Genomic DNA, 22,047 nt, shown 5'->3' on the forward strand with positions numbered 1-22,047 from the left:
GGAGACCGGTGCGCCTGCAGAGAGCTGGGAGGCTCTGCGCCCCTTCCTCTATACCTTTCCCTATGCTTCTCTTCCATCGGGCTGCTCTTGAGTTACATCCTTGTGCAGTAAACCAGTAAGTAACATATTTCTCAGAGTTCTGTGAGCCATTCTAGCAAATTAATCAAACCTAAGAAGGCAGTTAGTAGGTTTGATTTATAGCTAGTAGTCTGGGCTTGTGGCTGGCATCGGAAGAGAGTGTGTGTGTATGTGTTGTACCTCCTCCAAGCAGAATCACAGAATATTTTTTCTTTTTGTAATTGGCTTATTTCATTTAACTTATGTCTTCAAGGTTCACCCATGTTGTAGTATGTATCAGAGTTTCTACTCTTCAAAAAATATTTATTGATTGATTTTAGAGAGGAAGAGAGAGATAGAAACATAAATGATGAAAGAGAGTCATTGATTGCCTGCCTCCTGCACACCCACCACTGGGGATGGAGCCCGCAACCCGGGCATGTGCCCTGACCGAGAATCGAACTGTGATCTGCTAGTTCATAGATTGATGCTCAATCACTGAGCCATGCAGGCCATGCTATACTCTTTTTAAGACTAAATATATTCCATGGTATTGTATGTATATACCACACTTTGTTTATTCATTCATCTGTTAATGCATATTTTGGATTGTTTCCTCCTTTTTGCTAATGTAAAGTAATTCTCCTTTGAACAGGAACATCCAACTATCTCTTCAAGACCCAAAGTTAAAATTGCTAGATTATCTGGTGATTTTATTTTTAAATTTTTGAGGAGTTGCCATTCTGTTTTCCACAGCAGGTTAACCATTTTACATGACCACCAATAGCGTACTGGGTTCCATTCTCCACATCTTTGCCTACACTTATTTTTTGGGCTTTTTTTCTTATACTTAGCTACCCTTATGGTTTTAATTTTAATCTCCCTAGTGATAAATGATGTGGAGCATCTTTCCATGTACTTGTTGGCCATTTGTATATAATCTTTGAGGAAATGACTAGTCAAATCCTTTGTCTCTTTTTTAAATCTAGTTTTTTGTTGAGTTGTAGGAGTTTTTAAATATATATATATTTAAATTAACAAATTATACATGTGATAAGGGGTTAATATTCAGTTTAGTTGTATATATATATATATATATATATATATATATATATATGCTGAATATTAACCCCTTATCACATGTATAATTTGTTAATACTTTCTCCCATTTTGCAGATTGCCTTTTTACTCTGTTGATTGTATTCCTTGATGCACAGAAGCTTTTAGTTTTGATGTAGCACAACTTACCTACTGCCACTTTGGTTGCCTGTGCTTTTAGTGTCAGATGCAAGAAATCATTGCCAAATCCAATATTATGAAGCTTTCCCCCTGTGATTTCTTCTATGAGTTTTATAGTTTTGGTCCTTATGTTTAGGTCTTTGATTTATTTTTAATTTTTGTACATGGGGTAAGTCTATTTATTATTTATTATTAATTCTCATTCAAGGATATGTTTATAAATTGATTTTAGTGAGAGAAGAAGGAACAGAGAAACATTGATGTGAGAGAGAAACACCAATTGGTTGCCTCCTATATGTGCCAGGGATTGAACCTACAACTTATATATGTGCCCTGGCCAGGAATCAAACCTGTAACTGGTGTACTGGATGATGCTCCAACCAGCTGAACCACCTGGCCAGGGCTGTAGTTCTATTTTCAATAAAGCAAGATGATATCAATAAAAGAGCATTTATGTCAATCAAGCATTATTATTTATTTTTCATGAGTAGACTCAAAGAAAGCAGTAAGACATTTGTTGACCCCAACATGATAAGAAATGCATTACATTTCCCAACAATAAAAGTGAAAAATCCGCCAGCTCAGTGGATAGAGTGTCGGCCTGTGGACTGAAAGGTCCCGGGTTCGATTCTGGTCAGGGGCATGTACCTTGGTTGTGGGCACATCCCCAGTGGGGAGTGTGCAAGAGGCAGCTGGTTGATGATTCTCTCTCATCGATGTTTCTAACTCTCTATCCCTCTCTCTTCTTCTCTGAAAAATCAATAAAATATATTTAAAAAAGTGAAAAATCCCAACATAAAACAATTCAACTCAAGCAAAGTTATTTTTTGGGTTGGGTTGAGGGTCCTAACTCAAAGAAACAACTAAACTGCCAACTCAGAAAGCTTGATTTCAGATGAAGAAATGGTGACTGACAAAGATATGACAGTCACTATGCATGGAAATCAATCAGGGATAATAATTCCATCACAGATTTTGTTTGTGTTTCATATTTTTGAGGTTTTTGTTTGTTTTATTTAATAGATTAAATTACATAAATTGCTGATATTTGTTTTTTTTAAATGTACAAAATAACAAGTTCAAATGAATCAATTAATTCTTTTGTATGTGGATATCAGTTTTCTCAACACCGTTTGCTGAACTTCTCTTTATTTCTTAAACCGCATTGTTTGCATATTTAACCTATATGACATTAAAACATCTTTATATGCTTTCAAATATATGAACATATAATAATCATGGTGATGTAGCTTTAAGACTAATGAGTTCCTTTTGAGGAGAAAAGGTGTGCGCCAGCCTGTGAGGCAAAAATACTGAACAGGAAATATAATCAGAAAGTTAAAGATCAATCTTTATGTAAATGTAGCTTAGAAAATATTACACAGCAGCCTCCCTCTGTATAATATACCATATATCATCTCTATACATTAAAGGTACTATATATGCAACCCTACAAAGATTAACCTACCGGCCAAATAAATTCAAGAAAAAGCACATTTTAAGTTCAGGACCCCTGTGATTTTGGAACCCATTGAAACATGTCAGATTAATGTTGGTATAATTTGGTTCTGATTGTAATCCAAGGTATTTCATTCCTATTGAGTCATCATAACCTGTTAATCAAAAGGATATCTACTTATAGCTTCTATTTAAAATTGTAGTTATGTTCTAGGATTATCTCTAGGATTAAAATTCATTCTGTTTTTAGTTTCATTTGTTTTCTACAACATCAACTCTGTACTGTAATTGATGTCTTTAACAGAAATAATTAAATTGTGTTTGGAATATCATTCAATAAAATCAAGTACCTTATGTAAAATTTGGGGGATCACTTATTTTGAAAATTTATAATAAAAATTCTGATACTCAAAAGATTAAACTTCATTTCTTTAGACATTTTATCATTTCTGAAAATAGCTGGATAACATGTTTTAGAATGGATCAAAGCATACAGAAAAAGATACCATGACTCAGAATGCAGGTGAATAAAAATCTGAGTCTCTTTAGCAGACTAGAAAGTATAATATGGTATAATATGGTATAATATGGTAACCCTTCTGCAGCCACAATAAAGTTCTGGTCTCATTCTTTAAAATCATCTAACACAGACATATAGCCAATAGCACAGACAAATTTCAATCAAGCAAGAAGAGCTTAAGTGTAGAAAGTACATGATCAACCTAGTTTCCTCCTTCCTGCACCACAGGGCTACATGCCATCTGGTGGTTATTAGGCAAGAGAGCTGCCATCTGTCACTTCTACTAATACATGGGAGAGGGGTAGCTCTCTGCGTCCTGTAAGCCTAGGAGATGTCCTTATGGCTGTTTACATGCCCCCATCCATCTCACAGGGCTGCCAGGAAAACCTATGAGACACTGAATGGGAATGAAATCATGTGCATAAATAAAAGTATTAAATACTTATCAGCAGGCCATGTAGAGTAAGTTGATAAAATAAGGCAGTATTTGTACAATTTTTTTGCACACGTTGGCACAAAACTTCTATTTCCAACCAAGATAGAGTAACAAGGATTGGATTTATGCTAGGGCCCAGACAACTAAAAAACTGGAAAAAAAATACATGAAACAATTTTCAAGACATTGATTATCAGAAAACAAAACAAAGCAAAACAAAACAAAACAAAATGATCTTAAAGAGACAGGAAACAAATGTGGTAATACCTAATATTATCCTATCTTTTTTTAAAATGTTCAAGTTAATCTTCTCTTCATAATCCACTTTAGATTCTGTACTAGGTTCCTATCACTACCATAACAAATCACAACAAGTTTAGAGGCCTACAGCAACACAAACTTATGTTGCAGTTTTTGAGGTCAGAAATTCAAGGTGTCAGCAGTCAGAACTGTGCTCCTCTTAGAGGCTCTATGAGAGTTGTGTTTTTTTTTTTTTTTTTTTTTTTTTTTTTTGTGTGTGTGTGTGTGTGTGTGTGTGTGTATGTGTGTGTGTGTGTGTGTGTGTGTATGTGTTTGCCTTTTCCAGCTTCTATAGGCTCCTGCATTCTTTGGCTCCTGACCCATTCTTCGCCTCATTTTGATCTCTTCCATCATCATCTCTCCTCACATTCTAACTCCCCTGCCTCCCTCTTATAAGGATCTTTCTGAGTACATTGGGCCCAGCTGGATAAGCCAGGGTCACCTCCCTATTTCAAGGTTCTTAATATAGTCACACCTGCAAAGTCCCTTTTGCCATGTAAAGTAATGTATTTGTAGGTTTTAGGAATTAGAACATAAACATCTTTGGGGCTCTATTATCATGTCTCCTAAAGATTTTATAGGAGATACTTAGTTCTCAAAAGGTAAAAGCTGAATGAATTTATAGGTCTAAAGAGTGTGCAATTAAATGGTATCTTTCTTATTATTTAAAAAAGTTGATTTTCTGCAATCCATTACATCATCACCCTTTCATCAGTCAGTATCCATTAACTGTGGCTCAAAATAATTTGTTAACAGTGTCTCCATTGGTGAGACCCTATGGCACCAATCACTGCCATGGCATGTGAAGTATTTAAAGAGTTCCTATTGCCTTCTTTCCTTTCACCATCAGATTGTTGAAAAATGGAATCAACATTGGCCATCTCAGTTTCTTTAGTTCCTATTCACACTTCCACCAGGAAAACTGGGCACTTCTCTGGGCTGTAGTTTCCTCACCTGATCCAGGTCTCTCATTATTGAGATGTTCCTCTCCAGCTTTAAACTCTGTGACTCAAGGCTACTTCTTATTTTCAGTCGTATAGCATCAGGAAGTGGCCTGGTTCCCTTCATGTCTCTAAGTCCCTATCTATCTATCTATCTATCTATCTATCTATCTATCTATCTATCTATCTATCTAAAAAGCCAGTGTCCATGACAATCAGGAGGACCAAATGACCGGTCATCATGAAGTGCATTGAGCATCTCTCAGTCCCTCTCCCTTGGCCCACAGGCTCCAATTGCAGCAAGGTTGGGGGGGGGGGCAGGTGGGTGGGGCAGCGAGCGTGGCAAGCAGGGGTGAGCAGTGACGGCGAGTGGGTGGTGCTGCGAGCTCTGTGGGTGGCGGGTGGATGGACAGGGCTGCAAGCATGGTGGGCTACCATGAGTGATTTTGTGCACTGGGCCTCTCTCTCTCTCTCTCTCTCTCTCTCTCTCTCTCTCTCTCTCTCTCTCTCTCTATATATATATATATATATATATATATATATATATATATATATATATATATATAAAAGCCTAAGTGACCATTAGTGGGGCTCCTCGGCCTGGCCTGGGGGGAATCGGGCTGAAACCAACAGTCTGAAATCCTCTGAGGGGTCATGACCAGGTTGAGTGCACAAATCCATGCACTGGGCCTCTAGTTTGATTATATTTCTCATAAGATCTCAAGCCAAGCTGATATCAGTCTAATTAATGTGTTGTGACAAGCTCCAATCCAGATTTCAGCAAAAATTTTTTTTTTTGGCATTGTGGATTCCATTAGGAAAAAATTCAAGCGGGCCATGAAGGCTGCTCCCAGGGCCTGTGAAGCTTCTCTCTCCCATGCTGGGCCACATACTGATGCCCTATGGCTAGAGGTTGCTCTATAAAAAAGCAAAAATATCACCATCTCAGGAAGGAAGAAGATAGAAACCCCAGCACAGATGTGCTCAAGGCAGCCTGGCTTCTGAGGGATCCACATTCCTAACAGCTTTCACTTTTAGTTATGCATTTATTTTTCATACAATCAGCTATCTCATTTGGCTGAAGAAAGACAACACAGCATCTAACCAGGGAAAGAAAGCAGTTTCCCTTTGAGAAGAGTTCTGTATCCTATTAAATATTTTAAATTGCTTTATAAAATATTTCAAGCCTGGATTTTCTGTAACTGAGTTTGCAATGATCACTGGAGATCTGACAAGGGTTGGTTAGGCTCCAAAAGCTTTTCTTGATCATCTCCAAAAAGACCTGATTATCTTTCTGCTTCTGGGGAAAGAAGACTATTGGGAAATGCTCCTAAAACCATGTGTGAGTGGGGAAGGGTTGCCTTGAGTCTTGTGTTAATTGTAATAAGCGAGTGGCTAGTACAAATTCATTTCTTTGATTATTTAATATAGTTACTGAGGCTTTATAATATGCTAATAATATGCTAGCCTGTAATACAGATATGAATTAGACACAACTTGATTTTCAGGGGGCTTCCAGTCTAGTAATATGTAAATATCATGTGTAAACTAAGTGTAACAAAATGTCAGGAATGCCATTGAAGCATTTGTATGGTATACAATGAGGGTAAATGGGGATGGGTTCATGATTTTATTATCAGGAAATGGGAGCATCACTTGATGTCCTTGTAAGTTCTTGCTCAAAGTAACAGACATACGAATGAAAAGACATTCTGGAGGAGGCTCGGCATTTTCCATATGCTCAACAACCGCCTAAATATTTATGGCATATCCACATTCAGCCAAGAACTTATTTGGTCAAGAATTTATTTGACTGAATGATCAAATAAAAAGGAAGCTCAATTATAGGAGACTTGAAGAAGGGACAAATTTTTTTTTTTTGTAAAAAAAATAAAAATGGAGGACAAGAAAATAAACACATAGTGAAAATTCAAGGGAGTCTACTTTAATATTGAATTTTTAGCTGTCAAGGGCTGAACGTTTTTTCATATTCTGGTCAGGCTTATCAAATTTGAAATGGTAACCATATAAATGTAAAAGTATGGGATTTCTTTTGTGGTCTTTCTCACAGTGGTAGAAACAGAATACACGACTTAAAAAAATTATCTAGGCTTTATGAATTCATTGGGAAAAGCTTAAACTCTCAAGTGGTTCCCATAATTCTTGAGAAAGAAAATATATTACTTTCCCTGATAGTCATTTCAAACCAAAACAGCACTACTAGTATAGGATTCAAAAAGCACAAAAACCAAGAGGGGGCTCCTGTGCCTGTTTGAAAACTGCTTCAGTAGAAATACAGGCGAAGAATAGGAACAGCCAGTTCATAGAAAAAGAAATAAGAGTAGATTGTACAAATATGATCAACATAATCATAATTCCTTATAAAGACATGCAAATCAAAACAAGGAGATACCTACTTGATTGTCAACAGTTGGATGTTTGATAATATCCAGAGAGTGAAGAAATTGAATCTCAAACACAGAGGGTGAGAGAAAAATAGGTACAGCTATTTTGGATGCCATTTAAAAAAACTGAAAATGTAGTACACATAACCCTTGACCTAGTAACTCCACATCTAGAAATGGATTCTAGGATAAGTGTCCAGAGAAGTGAGTATAAAAACTGTTGGGGCACCAGTTGTGTGGTCCAAAACCTTCGCTGCTCAGAGAGAAGCTGGGAGCTGGGAGAATAGGGAAGGAGTTTCCTCCTGATTGTACTGGGGAAGGGTTTATGCCATGGCAAGAATGTGTTTCAGCCTTTCAATGTTTCTAATAGTAATACCAAAATATATCTATCAATTGGAGATGGATTAACTAAATTATGGTTGATTCATACTATGGAATATTATGTCACTATTATGTAAATATATTTGTGCTACTACAGAAATATCTCTCTCATTAGAAAGCAAGATGTGGAGATGTGTATGATGCTGAAAGAACTTCTAGGGATAAAACAGGCAGGTTCAGGGAGTCTTAGGAATAAAGAGGTCCACAGAGGAGGAATGCATAGGTGAGGGTTTGGGGCAGACAGAAGGCAAACATTCAGAGAATAGAATGTTCTCCACAGTGCCACAGGATAAGGGGAGAAGAAGGCCTACATTCACATCCCTGTGACTATTTTTATAACTGGCAAGTTGTACTAACTAAAGGTATTTTGATGGGCATCCAAGTAACTGCTTACAGTTTCTAGGGGCAGTGAACCTGGGAGGATTTGGAAAAGAAAGAAGAATTAATTTTTTGTATACTTGGATTCTGTTTCACTTATTTTCCAATGTATGTGCTACTCCCCCCCCCCCCCCCCAACCCCAATTAAAAGCAAAAGCTAGATTAAATAGCAGGCAGAAGAGTTCAGTGATGGAATGCTATTATCAGAAGACTGTTTGTAGTCCTGAAATAGAGAAAAAATTCCTCAACTTTGTTATCCTGAGCTCTAACATCACATCTAGTTCTTTTTTTTTTTTTTTTTTTTTTGAGCTTCCAGTGTACCAGCAAGAGTTCCCCAGTGTCTCCTTAACTCTAGCTGTTGGTTTCTGCACATCAGATAAATCACCCACCTTGCCAGTCTTGACAAACATGTCTCATGCAGGAGATGAACTTTGTCAATCCTCCTGGGCCGATGTCCTGTGTACCAGAGTGATTGATGGTCTTTGTTCTTAGTGGCTCCCAGTGGTGGTGTGCTGGGACCTGTGGTTAGTGTTCCAAAGGGGAGCACTGTAGTCAGCATGTTGATGCAGGCTGATTAGAAGCCTGGGCCTCAGACAAGAGATGCAAAAGTGTTCAGTCAAACCCCTGCCAAGGGGGCCTTTATTCCAGTTTCTCTGTGCTGAGCCTGTGTCTATAGCTGTGGAGGGGGCCTGAGCCTGTTTAAAACTGTTTCTTTATTTGCTCTGGTCTTGTGAAACTTGTGAATGAAGCTTCGTTGGTTCTCAGAGTTAGGTGACTTGAGGGCTTGTCCCTGAATGGCAGCTGTGAAAGTTAGGACGCTCTCTAGGTGGACAAGTTTGTTCCAGGGAGATGCTAGGAATTTGATTTTACTGTTGGAAGAAAACGGAGAAAAAAGCAGGGAAAATGCCACTTCCCTCAGCTTCAGCTTCCTGGAGGAACAGGGGGATGTATGCTAATTAGAAGCCTGACCCTCAGGCAGCAGCTTGTAAAGTATGCAATCAAACTCATTCCAACAAAAGCCTCAGAGTTGGAGATGGGCATTTTTCCCCCCCTGCTTCCTGCTTCCTCAGTGCTGAACCCTGGGCATAGGCAAGGCTAGTTCTTGTGTTCCTGTTAGGAACTGCTTCTTTGTTTGCCATGGTCCTGTGGACTCAGGAATACCAGCCCCTTTGTCTTTCAGAACCAGGTGACTTGGGGGCCTATCCAAAGGTGGGACACCAGTTTGAGGGAGAAGCGGGTGCAGGGGTTCCCTCCAGACTGTAGAGCACTGTGCTGGGGGAGGAGTTTATGGTGACTCAGCCTTTTCAATGTGAGTATTTTCTCAGTCACCCAATGTGTCGGACTCAGCTAGTTTCTGGATTTCTCCTAGAGGGAACTGCTTCATGTGTAGCTGTACACTCAGTGCATTCATGGGAGGTGGGAAATTCAGGAGACTCCCATCACCAACTTGGTCCCTGAATCTTCCTTCATCTGAGTCTTTTTGAGATACCTGTGCGTGCACTAAATCGTTGTGATTGATACCATGGTGAACATCTGTGACATAGATTGCTTTTGCCTTTAATTAATTGATGAGACACTGTCAACATTGCTGCTACTCAATAGCTCTTTTGAGCTGGGTGAGCAGTATACACAGCTGAGTTTAGATAGAGATTCTTAGAATGGGAAGAGGGCTTTCCTGATCCTCTGAGCATAATTCATGCTCCTGTCATTATCTATCTATCATCTATCTATCTATCTATCTATCTATCTATCTATCTATCTATCTATCTATTTATCTATCTATCATCTATCTACCTACCTATATCTTCTATCTATCTATCTATCTATCTATCTATCTATCTATCTATCTATCATCTATCTATCTATCTATCTATCTATCTATCTATCTATCATCTATCTAATCTATCACTAAACTAAAGGGATATGCTTCCCTGCACACATCTTAGCCCAATCAAACTCAAATGAGAGTTTGCAGCAAAGAAAGGAAAGCTTTTATAAGGACATGGCACCATACCTGGAGCCACAGGTGAGCTCATGCTCGAAGACCTGGCTCCCGAATGGCTTCTAGAAGATGGGTTACATAGGGGAAAATTATTAATCATGGTGACTTAGTGAATTAGGATTGTGATCTCTATTGATTGGTTAGTGGTAGGGTAGGGGGTAGTTGATCATTGCACCTGGTTCCAATGTCAGACATGGCATCATTCTGTCTGGTTTCACTAGGATTTGGTTGGTGGGATTGGTTAGCTTCCTGGGTCTGGAGCTGAAACACACCTGAGGCTTAGATGTTATCTTTGTGGTCAATAGCTTAGAAGCCTTGCCCTGAGTTTAATGCTGGCTAGGACTTCATTGTCCTGGTCATTAGTGATTAGGGAGGGGCAGGCAGGTAAGTCAGGTACTCCAGGCCAGTTTGAAACAAAAGTAAAGGAGGAGAAAAGATCAAATTAAAGAAATTGTGTTTTCTGCTAGGTCTATCTATCTATCTATCTATCTATCTATCTATCTCTATCTATCATCATCTATCATGTTTCATCTATCTATTTATCTATCTATTATCTATCACTTACCTACCTATGTATCATAGGATAAGATGTTAGCCACCCATATAATTTTGGGTGTATCAAATTTATGAAGTCAGCAAGATTATTTGCCATTGTTAACGCTGAAAATCAGCTAGAATTATTTGCCATTGTTAACGCTGAAAATCAGCTAGAATTTTAGCAGCTAGAATTGCCATCCATCAAATGCAGGTATCTTCGATGTTAAATGAAATAATGTTAGATGTGAAGCACTGATGCCGTTGTAATAACCTGGTTATTATTTAATAGGAAAGGAGTGAAAGGGGAGACCAAGCAATATAGGCATGCCATTTATACAGCTTTGCCAAAAATCTACATTTAACACTTCCAAGTCTGTTCCCTGCTAATTGATGGACAAAGGCAGTTTAGACCCATGCCCAGTAAGGTCTGAGTGAGGTAGGGATCTGCCTACCTGCTTCCCCATCAATCACACCTGAAAGCGAGTCAGTGGTCAGGAAGGGGTTGGACACTGCAAGCCCAGAAACCTGAACATATAAAGTTCCAAACAGTGGAAGTCCAGGCTCTCCTCTCCCTCCTGGGACTCCTGCTGCAGGTGGATGTGCTCTGTATCCACATGGTGCACTGCCATGTTGGGCTCCCACGGACTGAGGGACTGTCATCTGGCCTGAATGCTGAGCCACACTGGCTGCAACATAGAACGGGAACGCTGGACACTGGCCCTGCTCCTGAACTCCCAGCTGCCCCTCTTCCAGGACTGGTTTGGAGGAAATGGGACTTTGAAACCTGATAAATGTAACTCCATGCTCATAGAACCTTTCACATCCCATCCTCCCCTGCAAGTATTAGAAAATCCATTTTCTGAAGATATCACAAGAATTTTATTCCCACTTATGACTGGGAAGTCTGGCTCCCTAATTTCTCCAGCATCAACATGGTGCACAGAGGCACTGAGTAAAATATACTTTTTTGGAAGGGACTTTATTATAAGTAGGGGTGTTAAGAAGACAGCAAAATAATTTTTGAAAATTAATAAATTAATAAATTAATACTGTGAAGCAAACCCTTAAAAGTTACAGTATGTACAGATAATAAATAAATTAAAATGGATATATAATGAGTTCTGATATTAATTTTTCATCTCTCCTCCTACAAAACTTTAAGTCAACTATAAAGAATAAAGCTAAGGTAATAATTTTGATTTGGCCTGGATTCTTCTTCTTCTACACTCTCAGAACACCTTCAGGCAATATAGCACTGCTTTCCTTTCCTTAATAACTTATACAACAGCCTGTTTGACCACTGAATAAGAATGACCATTAAGAAGCACAGGTGTGACCCACTGTAATTTTGGACAGCTGAAAAAATGTTCTATTGATTTCAAAATAGGAAAATAAAACCGCAGCATTGAAATCAATATATATATTTGACTAAGTGTTTATAAAATACAATATTTTGTCAGCTAATCAATAGCAATGCAACACAATATTATAAGTGATATATATACCAACAATTTTACTTGTAGGTATATACTTAAGAGAAATGAAAACTTGAGTCTATACAAAAATTGTATACAATTGTTCATAACAGTATTATGCATGAGAGCTCCAAGTGAATATCTACATGTCAATGGATAAATATTGATAAAATGTATTATATCCATACAATGGAATGTTATTTGGCAGGTAAAAAATAATATTAATAAATGCTACAGCATGGATGAATCTGGAAAATATATATTTTTTAAAAACATATTTTACTGATTTTTTACAGAGAAGAAGGGAGAGGGATAGAGAGTTAAAAACATCAAAAACATCGATGAGAAAGAAACATCGATCAGTTGCCTCCTGCACCCCCCCCACTGGGGATGTGCCCGCAACCAAGGTACATGCCCTTGACCAGAATCAAACCTGGGACCTTTCAGTCTGCAAGCCGACACTCTACCCACTGAGCCAAACTTGTCAGGGCTGGAAAATATTAATACATGAAAGAAGTCAGTCACAGGGGACTGCATGTTTTGTAATATCACTTATCTATTTATATATCAATAGAATCCTAAGATGCAAATTGAACTGCAGAACCACTGGTGGAATGATCAGTTGCTATGACACACACTGACCACCAGGGAGCAGATGCTCAACACAAGAGCTGCCCCCAGTAGTCAGTGTACTCTCACAGTGAGAGCACTGCTCAGCCAGAAGCCGGGCTCATGGCTGGCTAGTGCAGCTGCAGTGGTGGGAGACACCTGCCTCTGTAGCAGCACTAAGGAGCTGCAAGCCAAGTAGTAAGGAGTGAGTTGGTGGGTGGTAAGGAGCAAGGGGTCCCAGACTGTAAGAGGGATGTCCGACTGCCAGCTTAGGCCCTGATCCTCGAGGGCATTGGGACTAAGCCAGCCATTGGACATCCCTCAAGAGATCCTGGACTATGAGAGTGCACAGGCTGGGATGAGGGGACCACCCCCCCCCCCCCCCCCACAGTGCACAAATATTGTGCACCGGGCCTCTAGTGTAAATACCCAGAATAAGCAAATCTCTAAAGGTAGAAAGTAGATAAACAGTTGCCTAGGGCTGGGTAGAGGGGGTTTGGGTTACTTTTGGGGGTAATGAATATGTTCTAAAATTGATTGTGGTGAACTTTGCCATGCTCTGTGAACATACAAAAAAGGCTGTTGAAGTATACATTTTATTTTTATTTTAAATTTTTTTCAATTGTACATTATAAATGGGTGAATTGTATGGTGTGTGAGGTATATCTGAAGAAATCTGTTAAAAAATTTAAAGGAGAGGAAAACCTTTGGTGAACTGAAAATTACTGGAATGTTTATGTGATATCTGTCTTCCTCTAGTGTTTTTTTTATTTTTTAATATAGTTCTCTTTTTGTCCTTCCTTTCTGGCTTTCTTTTTCATTCATTCTTTCGCAAATATTTATTGAACACCCAGTCTATATCAGGTACTATGTTAAATGTTGGTTATATAATTGTGAAGAAAAAAGAAGTAGACCTTGCCCACATGGAGCTTATAGTCTACTGGTGGGAAGAGGAATTAAATAAATATTTACTCAAATACATGTCTGGTTAAATACTGTGCTTCATGCTATGAAGAAAAAGGCTAGGATGCTGTGAGAGATGAAGGAGAGATATGACTCAGATTCATGAGTTATTAAATACTCTCTTCGAAATATTTAAATTGACCTCTGAAGAATTAGTAGGAGTTACCTGGGTGAAGATTGGGTAAAAGAGAATTCTGGGTAGTTGAAACTGTGTAAAGGCTCTGAGGTGTGAACTGGTTTGGTGCTCTTAAGGAAAGACAAGCAGGTCAGAGCATGGAGGGCAAAGGATGTGTGTATTTCACATTTGATGAGTAGGATGAGGAAAGATCCTTCAGGGCTTGTAGATCATATAAAAGGTTTTTGAGTAAATAAAAGCAATAGAAACTATTGAGGGTTTTAAAGTGGAATGCTGGCATGATATGTACAATAAAAATATTTGTTTTGGTTGATGAACTGAGAATGGTTCAAAGGGCAACATAAATGAAAGGGCAAAATCAAATTTGGAAGCTTTTGCAGTGGTCCAGACAAGAAACAATGATGGCTGGTCGTATCTTGATGATAATAGAGGTGGCCAGAAGCACATATATTTTGAAGGTGAAATCACTAAGACTTGATGATGAATCAGACACAGGTAATGATATAGAGATCAAGTGTGACTCTGAGCTTTAATAGTTTTCCCAGGACCCTTAGGATGAAAGGCCCATTATGATAAAGATACTTCCCATGTTTCAGTTCCATGTTCCACTAGTTTCAGTTTCCTAAATACTTTATACTAGAGGACTGGTGCACAAAATTCGTGCACAGGGAGGGATTCCCCTCAGCCCAGCCTGCACCCTCTCCCATCCAGAACCCCTTGAGGGATGTCCTACTGCTAGTTTTGTCCCTGGGATTGGGCCTAAACTGGCAGTTGGACATCCCTCTCACAATTCTGGACCGCTATTGGTTTCTAATCACTCACTGCCTGCCTGCCTGATCACCCCTAACTGCCCCTCCTGTCAGACTAGTCACCCCTAACTGGTCCCCTGCCAGCCAGATTGTACCCAACTGCCTTCTTCCTGCCATCCTGGTTGCTTCCAACTCCCTGCCCCCCCAACCCACCAGCCTGGTCACCCCTTATGCCCCCCCCCGCCCCCCCCCCCCCCCCCCCCAACCAACTTGGTCACACCACACAGCCTGCTGTTCAGTCATTTGGTTGTCCCTCACTAAACCTCCTGCCAGCCTGGTCATAGGCAGCCATATTCTGAGGGCCTGAGGGTTAATTTTCATATTGTCTCTTTATTATATAGGATTCTTTTCTACTTCAGGTCCTTGCACATGCCTGGAATTTCTTTCAACTAGTTCCTTTAGAGGATTCTTATGCATCCTTCAGGACTTATCTCGCTTCAGTTATCCCCCAAAGCATAATTAAATGACCCTCTGTGAGATCCTACAGATCCTGAATTTATTTGTATCATAGCATTTAGGAAATCCTATTGCATTGTCTGTGTACACCATTTTCTTAGGCAGACTTTGAAGGCAGGACCTCTGCCTTGCCCATCTCTCTGCTCCCTAACTTCATACAAGGCATCCAGGAGATGCTCACTGAATACATGCTTAATGAATGAACTGTTACATTTTCTCTATTGAACAGGAAATATGCACAGTACAATATATTTCAAGTATAGCCAAGGTGATGACTGATTCTGTGTATTGGGCATCTCCCCAACCTGTCACTTTGTTACAAGAGTTGATGCTTTTCTGTCTTATGTTAAAAGTGGTCTAGGTACTTCATGAAAAGGAGAGAACAATAATGGAAAAGTGCTTTTCTTTTTGTAAAAGTGTTTTTATTGCATTTAGAGAGAAAGAGGAAGAAGGAGAGAGAAAGATAAAGATCAATTAGAGAGAAACATCGAATTGGCTTCCTCCTGCATGCTCCCCACTGAGGATGGAGCCTACAAACCAGGCATGTGCCCTGACCAGGAATCAAACTGGCGAACTCCATGGGACAACATTCAACCGACTGAGCCCCACCAACCAGGGCAAGAACAAGTGCTTTTTATGTAAAAGAAGCAAGATCTGCATATGCTGTGGTCTGATCAAATTCTTTCAAAAGAAACAATACACACAAAATACATAACTAGACTTTTTCTACAAAAGCAGAGTAATTGGCATGTAGGGAGACATCAGAAAAAACATTCATCTTCAGAACTTCATGTACTTTTAGGGTAGAATGTGACTTTGGAGACAAAGTGGTATGATTTTGAACTATTCTCTGCTACATAGAAACAGCCTTGTTGTGCAGAAGCACTGTAATGGCATTTTAGCAGTGTCTCTAAAAAATTGATGAATGGATTAAGAAATCATTTGTGGCTGCAGAGAAGTTGGTAATGCTAACTGTGGAAATGCCCTCAGGGGGGGCCTGGAATTCCCAAAGCCACCGGTCTGGACACTTGGATAAGGACTCAGCATGGACACTGATACGAGCAGGGCCTCTACCCCTTGTGGGCAGCAAGAACTCAGAGCTCCAAACACCCAAAACTTAGCTGTACCATGGGTCACGCTGGAGCCTTGCCAGACTTGCACTCCACTGGACATGTGCCACCAATGTAGCCACCTGGGTTGAGACTGACACCTCTCTCCACCTGCAGAAGCTGCTAGTGACTGGGACTATGCATTGGATGCTTGCTCTGCTCATTTTTATCATATAAGCTCTACCTTACTATTGGTGTATTGGGGAGGCCTCCCCTAGTTAACCCTGCATCGTGGAAAGACACAACCATGTGTGAATGACTCCTTTTGGGGATGTTCCCTTGCTCACAACAGCTTCATTACCAGAACTTCTGATGTTTAGGTCTTGAGAGGAGTGTTTCAGCATCTCTATTTTTTTTTTTTTTTGTCTGAGATTTTCCTAAAAATTTCAAAATTATTCCAAATGTAGTAGAATACAGATTAAAGAATAGAAATACTGTGCTGACAGAGATATATTTTTAAGATCAGAATTTTCACCTACAATGCATCCCATTGTTTATATTAGGTCCATAAGGGTATAAAAATCCTAAATTCCATTTGTTAAAAATCTCCCTTGGTGCTGGGACCGGTTTGGCTCAGTAGATAGAGCGTTGGCCTGTGGACTGAAGGGTCCCGGGTTCGATTCCGGTCAAGGGCATGTACCTTAGTTGCGGGCACATCCCCAGTGGGGGGTGTGCAAGAGGCAGCTGGTCAATGTTTCTCTCTCATCGATGTTTCTAACTCTCTGTCATTCTCAATTCCTTTCTGTGTAAAATCAATAAAATATTAAAAAAAAAAACCTCCCTTGGTGATGCTGATGCCCATCAAGACTAATTCCTGAGTTATCTGTTGTGTTAAGTACCCATTTTTAGGTTCATTAATTATTGTAGATTGCTTATGATCATATGTTGTTCATATTTAAGAATTATTTTCCTCAGTTGGACAAGGAAGTGATTGATCAAAACAAAACAAATCGAATCAAATCAAAACAAAACAAAACAAAGAGAATGCATTCTTATGTCCTCAGGGATGTATGTATGTGTAAACTTTCCTAATTCAGATAATGAACTGTCCTTGATTCACACCCCTGTGTTTGACAGTCATCAGTGAGGGACTGACCAGGGGAGGTGATACATTAAGCATAGAGTCCGGAGGTCAGAAGCTCAGGGATATAATTCTAATCTTGCTGCTCAATGAACTCTGTGACCTTTGTAAGTTATGTCACCTCTTTGAGTTTCCATTCCCTTACAGGCAAATTGAGGAGCACTTGAACCAGATTATTTTAAAAAACCTTTTTTTAATTCTCACCTATTTTTCCCATTTTTTTAAAGGAAAGGGGTGGGGGAAAGAGAGAGAGAAGAAGAAGAGAAAGAAGAAGAAGGAGAAGGAGGAGAAGAAGAGGTGAAAAGGGAAGGGGAAGGAGGAGAAGAAGAAGGAGAAGGAAAGAGGGAGGGAGGAAGGAAGGAAGGAAGAAAGGGAGGAAGAAAGGAAGAAAGGAGAAAATGAGGAGAGGAGAAGAGAAAAGAGAATAAGAGAGGAGAGGAGGGGGGAGGAGAGGAGAGAAGAAGAGAAGAGAGGAAAGGAGAGGAGAGGAGAGGAGAGGAGAGGAGAGGAGAGGAGAGGAGAGAAGAGAAGAGAAGAGAAGAGAAGAGAAGAGAAGAGAAGAGAAGAGAAGAGAAGAGAAGAGAAAGAGAAACATTGATTACCTCCCTCATGTGCCTGACAGGGGCTCAGTATTGAACCTGAAATAGAGGAACATGCCCTTGACTGGGAATTGAACCCAGAATTCTTCAGTCTGCTGCTGACACTCAAACCACAGAGAAAACGGTTCAGGGTGAACTAGATTATTTTAAAACCCAATGTATATCAAAATTCCATGTTTTACTTAATAATACATTTTAGAAGTTGCCATTGAAAGCTAAGTTCTCAATTTTGCATTTTAGAATAAAGCTCCTGAATACTTAAGAATAACAGTTGAAGATCAGATTAATTAGAGCATGGCAAATCAAGGCTAATTGTGTCTGTCTCAAGATTGAGCATGTCTATGGGGACCAGGAAAGGTAGGATAGGTTTTGAATCTAGGGATTGGTGATTCATTGGGAAAAAGTCAGAGGGTGCAAAGCCCTAAAGACAGTGGCAAAGTAAGAGAAAAAAGAAAAAAGGTGTATTGGGGAATAAGGTGATAAGAGATCTGTAGAGGAGTAGAGTTTTTGGTCAGAAAATGGGATAATGAATTTCAGAGGTAGAACAAATCTGGAAGGTACAGGTTTGGCCAGGAGATTGGGTTCTGTTGTGGTGATTAGGTGAAGGTCACTGGTACCGAGGAAGTCAAAGAACTGTGTGGCCAAACCTGTGTAGGGTGTCCTCACCAATATTGGGATCTACCAGAAGGGTGGTAGAATTGAAAGTAGAGAGGAAAAGTGTAACCATATGTCAAAATTCTGAGTGAAGGTAAGGCCATAATCAGGAGGGTGGCCGTAATCAGGATAGTGATGTTCATGAGGGGAAGAAAGAGATGACTTGAGAGACTTTTGCATGACAGTAGAAGAAAGTTCTGGAAGTAATAGTGGAAATAAGGATAATGCTTAGATTATGTTCTCACTTGGCAGTTTGGGAGAATAAGCAGCTCCTAGTTGAGGGAACATATCAGGCTGTGATGCTGTCCTACTTAGAGATCATCACTTCCAGTTAGGAGTCCTGCCATTGCAGAAAGAATGTGCACTTGAACCTTTCAAATAACTTGGTTGCCTTGCTTTTAAGACTTTTCTTTTTTTTCCATCTAATTTCCCCAACATTAACTTTCTCTGGGACTTGAATATTCTCCCCAGTCATTAAAGTTGTATTGAAAAGTGGTAGATATTTTGTTCCTCAGCCTAAATAGAAGCTGATTTCTTTGAATGAAAAATTCAGCAAATCATTGCAGTAATGAGTATCGATTCCTCCTGCTCTAGCAGCCGGATCAATGTGAGGACGGAATGTCATTATTTCTTGTGCTGTCTGCAATCCCAGATGCATTCACCGAGAGCCAGTGGTAAAGACTCTAAAGTTTTATTTGGCATAATTGTTAAAGAGTGTGTCTTACATTTGGAAAACTCAGGGAAGTAATCTGGTTATGCCTGTTTGTTGCCAAGACCTTGTCAAAGATCAGAAAGTCTAGAATCTATTATTGTACTTTGGGATCCAGGCACGATGGCTCTCAGTTCTTGCTTCTTCATGCTATAAAATTATGGAACAAATTCTTAGAAATCTAGATCTTATTGAACTGCTTTATCTGTGAACATGCAGAATCAATACCTATTCTTTATATGAAATGAATATAGACACTCATCTTAGAGGTAAATATAGATAGAAATGCAGTTTTGTAGTAAATAATGTGCTGTGCAAGAACTTAGTCCTTAGTTTAACTTCATTATTTTGCAACTGAGCAACCAGAGTTCTAAGAAGTAAAGAGACTTCCCAAGTTACCATCCAATTAGAGTGGGACTGGCTGAGGACCCAGGAGAATAACTCTTCTTTGATTGTTTAATGATTCTCCAAGTGAGCAGGTGTATGTAAGTGCAACTGTCTAGTTTAAAGATCAAGTAGTATGTAGTCTCAAGGTTTTCAATCTATTTTAAATAATATTTTAAAAAGAATAAAAAATGTTTGAAAGACACAGTTTTTCTTGGAAAGCTTCAACCCACTTTGGTGATTGAAAAATTATATAGGTTTCAGGTGCATGGAATTGTGCACCTAAAACCTGTATAATTTTGTTAATCAGTATCACCCCAAAAATTCAATAAAAAGAAAAAATAAATACAATGTGTGCTGTGTCTTTGGGAATAATCTCAAAGGGCTTCAGTAGAAGGGAATTAAATTATTCTTCCTTATATACTTTCACAAAGCTGATTTATAAGCAAATAATTTTTTTTTTCCTAAATATGAGTTCAGAGTCCCAGAGGTACTCTCTTACCTCTAAGAATTCATGACTAACCATGGCAGGTCTGATTTTCATTTTGGTTCTCAAGGTTTCTGGAAGGTAGTAATGACATAATTGGGGAAATTTATAACTTATTTGATGGCCTATTTATTACTGTATGTCCCACTGAACTAGAACAAAGGATAGTTCCTTATTGCTTATAGGGGAAAATCAGGCAAAACATATTCTCTTCGCCAACCTAGGATTCAGTGATATGAAAGTTATAGCTCAGCACATTATAGAGATTTATTTGCAATATCTTTTCCTAAGTGGCTTGAGATAATTTGGTTTTCGGAGTGGGGAAATGTAATCAGTAAGGTTTAGGCTGTTTTATAGCTTTATTGAGAATTTATTAATATGCTAGGATCTGTACTAAGTGCTTCTCTATATTACCTTATTATATTACAACTAGAGGCCCAATGAATGAAATTCATGCACTGGTAGGGTCCCTAGCAGCTGTCTGCTGCTGGCTTGGGCTTCCCTCCCTTCCCCTGGCCAGCCCTGCCTCCTGGTCGAACTCCCAGACAATCTCCCAGTCGAGGGGACAATTTGCATACTATGCTTTTATTATATAAGATTCTACGATGTGTATGCTATTACAATCTCCATTTTATATATCTGCAAACTGAGTCTCAGAGAGAATGAGTTTTAGTCACAGGTATGTAAGTGTCAATCCAGAACTTGACTTAAAATCTATCTGATGCTATAGAATCAGAAAGTTTGAACCAATGAAACACAATTGAGTGGAAAAACCAGGTAACGAGAAAGGTAAAACATTATTATTATTATTATTATTATTATTATTATTATTATTTTAAAGATGTGCTGCTGATATGAGCTCCCTAAAGTGATGTCTGGCCAATGGATTTAGTCCACTCTTGTCATTCCATGTGATTAAAGAGACAGTCTCTTCTCCTGTCTCTCTGAAGCAATTTTCTCATCCAACACTTACTGCATTCCAACAGTAAATAATCAGATTTTTTTTTTTTTTTTTTTTTTTGCAGGGTTTCAGTAGAGGTTATAGCAACTTGTTAGCTATAAAGACTTCTGGATTGATTGTTAAGTTTTAAATGCATTTGTCATCTACCTTGGCACATTCAAAAACAGATTTTATGACTTGCCTTAAAACAAAGTTTAACTTAATTCTTTCGTTAATACATCTATTCCATTAATCCGTTTTTCAGTATACCCAAGGAATTGTCTTTTTTGAATTATTTAGGTCTTACTAACAATCCCATGACATATTATCCCTCAGCTGTGATGGTTTGAGACAGGATAAATCTGCCTTTAGTGCTAAAGTATCCCCATGACACTCCTTCAAATCTAGTTCATGAATTATTGTCTTCACTTTGAGTCTATCACATTATTTATTACAATCAGGAACAATTTAAGTGTCTATTCTGAAATCATGAGTTCCCTTAGTGTTGAAAGACAATGACATACATATCAAATTATCACTAGTATGATATAGGACTATAATGCTTATGGTAATATAAATATGGTAATATAAACATTTTTGATGTTCAGAGCTGGCCAAATCTCTGAAGATACTTGCAAAGTATAGAAAAGGATGTCCTCTATCATCCTTATGGGTAAAATCTACCATGGGATGGCATGTATTTATGTGTAACCTAAATGTCTCCTGATCTTTGATGACAAAATGGGCTCATATTTAGATTTATATTACAGGTGCATAATATAATGTATAATTCTAATTAATTTAAGAGTGTGTTTATGTTAATTTCCAAGTCAAAATGATTTTTGAGAGTCTCATGCTCTACCGACTGAGCTAGCCGGGCACCCTCCAAGTCAAAATGATTTTTGAAACCTTTCTTGGCATTAACTTAGTTCCTTAAAGTGTTTCCACAGATAATTCTATGAACCCCCAAGATGTGTCTTAC

The sequence above is a fragment of the Pipistrellus kuhlii genome, unplaced genomic scaffold (assembly GCF_014108245.1).
Source record: "Pipistrellus kuhlii isolate mPipKuh1 unplaced genomic scaffold, mPipKuh1.p scaffold_m20_p_1, whole genome shotgun sequence".
NCBI lineage: Eukaryota > Metazoa > Chordata > Mammalia > Chiroptera > Vespertilionidae > Pipistrellus > Pipistrellus kuhlii.